The 2,876-nt window shown below is 35.5% G+C and overlaps 1 non-coding gene across 1 annotated transcript; it reads right to left on the minus strand.

The window, feature by feature from the left end:
- Positions 1 to 1,803: 1,803 nt before the first annotated feature.
- On the minus strand, positions 1,804 to 1,990 carry LOC128777929 (U2 spliceosomal RNA). The gene has a single exon (XR_008423230.1). It is a non-coding gene; the product is annotated as a U2 spliceosomal RNA (small nuclear RNA).
- Positions 1,991 to 2,876: the final 886 nt, after the last annotated feature.

Below are 2,876 nucleotides of genomic sequence, written 5' to 3' on the forward strand. Positions count from 1 at the left end.
AAGAACATTTCAAAAAAATTAATGTTTATTTATTCTTGAGAGAGAGAGAGAGAGAGAGAGAGAGAGATGGAGAGAGAACAAGATCTTGCCCGGGAGGGGCAGAGAGAGAGGGAGACAAGACACGGAATTTGAAGCAGGCTCCAGGCTCTGAGCTGTCAGCCCAGAGCCCAACGCTTAGCTGGAACCCACAAACTGAAAGATCATTACCTGAGACAACTAACTGAGCCATCCAGTCACCCCTGTAAGAACATTTCAGTCAACCACATTTTGGGTACCTCTGGGGGAGGGGACAGTGAATGGGATGAATAGCTCTACTTCAAGAATGACCAGTTTCCATAAAGAGATTATTGCCTTGACCACCATACTCTTCCTTCTGTTCTTTTTCTAAACTGTGAGGTGATTATATTTAGTGATCTTACCACAAGGAAATAATAATAAAATAAAATAAAATAAAATAAAATAAAATAAAATAATAAAATAAAAATTGTGTTTTATTTGCAAGTCTGAATTAGGTAAAATAAATTTTACTAGACCTGTATCAAATAGTTTTCTATAAATGCCTAAGATAATTCAGGGTGTTTACCTTAAGATAAGTTTTCTTATCACCCCAGGTATTACCATATTATCATTCATTATTATTAAAATAATTATACAAGTCATAGTATTCCTCAATAGATTATAACTTCCGAGAATACATTGGCTGGCACAGAGTAGTTCCATAATAAATAATATTTAGTAATAGTTAAAATAGTAACAAATATTAAAAATAGTAACATTGTGCAGTGGATAATACTTAAGATCACAAACTGATCTTCAAAAACACTGTTAGTAATTTAGAAATGGCACATAACATCAGTATAACTTAAGGGTAATTATAAATCTTGGAACAATTCATTTGATTATGTTTTGGGGATGCAACATTTTTGTTTCTAGAATTCCTCTGTGACTACTCTAGCTCTTTAGTTTATATTAGAAACTGACAGCTCATTAACAGCTCATTAGGAATGCTGTTAACTGCGCAAAAGAAATATATTCTGCATAGCAGATTCTTACTTGTGAAATGTATTGAAGTTTGGGTCAGATTCAGCATTTCAGGGAGAATAAACATTTCTGCCTATCAGTGATGAAAAAGCACAGACATGCAGGGTTAAAATGAGGGGAAAAGTGCCATAAGTTTCAATATATTTGAAAAAAAATATTCCAATGTGACATACTTTCTTTTTCTGCTACTTTTTCTCTGACTGCCAATTTATAGAAGTTGCCTGTCAATCTCCATTTTCCTCCAAAACACACAGTTATCATTCATCCCAATGTCCTAATTATAAAATCATTTTATTTAAACTTTGGAGATTTGGAATTACTTGTCAATGGGAAAGCCAAGTCACATTTTATGAATAAACACATGAAAAGAAGATTATTAAAATGGCTTTTAAAAAGTAAAGAAAAAAATGATCCCAAAGTTTTGGATTTTTTTTCCTTCAAAAAATAAGTTATAAGAAAACAAAACCCGGGAGAGGAAATCACTAAAGACAGAAACAGAAGACAGAAAAAAATTAGGAAAACCACTTCCACTATTGGCTTATACTTGTATTCATGTTCCTAGTATGTAAGAAGACCATAGTGGACGTGTAGATATATATTCCATACACTCCTGCATTGCAATCTTGACTGACTTTTCCTGACTCTAGTTGCACCTGTAGAGTGAAGGCACCTGGCACATAGATACACTAAGACCCTCCAGGCAGAAGCTCAGGAATCACTACAGGTGGTCAACAGTACTGGAGCTGCTTGGTTATTCCCCAGAGGGGGTGCACCTTTCCTGGTATTGCAATGCCTGGTGAATGCCTGCAGTGGACAGAACAAGGTCCTATTCCATCTTCCTGCTCCAAAAATCCGTTAGCATATTGTCCTCAGAAAGAGGACATATCAGATATTAAACTGATAAGAACAGATACTACACTTGATATTAGCCAAAAGGCGGAGAAGTGATGGTCCCCAAATTGTAAAAAATGCCCTATGCTTTGAACCTGACCGGGGATAGAGAAACTATGGTCCATGAGCCAAATCCAGCCCATTACCTCTTTCTGTAGATAAAGTTTTATTGGAACACAGTCAGACTCATTCACTTCAGAGTTATCGATAGCTGATTTCATGCTACAATAATAGAATGGAGTAGCTACAAAACATACCATATGGCTCAGAAAACCTAAAATGTTTACTATTTGACTTTTATTATTTTGTTGATCTCTGGTCAAATTGGGATAATTTTTTAATATCTCGAGATGTAAGCTATTTGAGTTATAAACAGTACATACATATAGAGAATATTTCTTTGGCTGGAAAGTCCACAAAACTAGCATCTTTAATTTTTTTAACATTTATTTATTATTGAGAGGCAGAGAGACACAGAGCATGAACAGGGGAGTGGTAGAGAGAAGAGGGGACACAGAATCTGAAGCCGACTCCAGGCTCTGAGCTGTCAGCACAGAGCTTGACCCAGGGCTCCAACTCACAAACCACGAGATCATGACCTGAACCGAAGTCGGTTGGTTGCTTAACCAACTGAGCCACCCAGGCACCCCCACAAAACTGGCATCTTTAACTTTTGCATCTGGACACATTTAAATCTTTAGGTGTAAGTAAATCAGATTAATTTATAAAGCTCAGATTATAATTATTGTTTTCCCTTTCTCTATTTGTTATTACAACAGGGATGGGATGTCAGCTCACAACTGTAGTATACAATAAGTTGTACTTTAATTTTTTTTTTTACTATAATTTCTATTTTGAACTCATCGTTCTCTAAGGTAGTAAAATTTTAAACTCATTGTTTTAATTTGTGGATTTTCCTTATTTCACCATTTCCATGTCTGCTT

This window comes from Panthera pardus, unplaced genomic scaffold, assembly GCF_024362965.1.
Source record: "Panthera pardus isolate Hobbes unplaced genomic scaffold, ASM2436296v1 HiC_scaffold_17, whole genome shotgun sequence".
NCBI classification, from domain to species: Eukaryota; Metazoa; Chordata; class Mammalia; order Carnivora; family Felidae; genus Panthera; species Panthera pardus.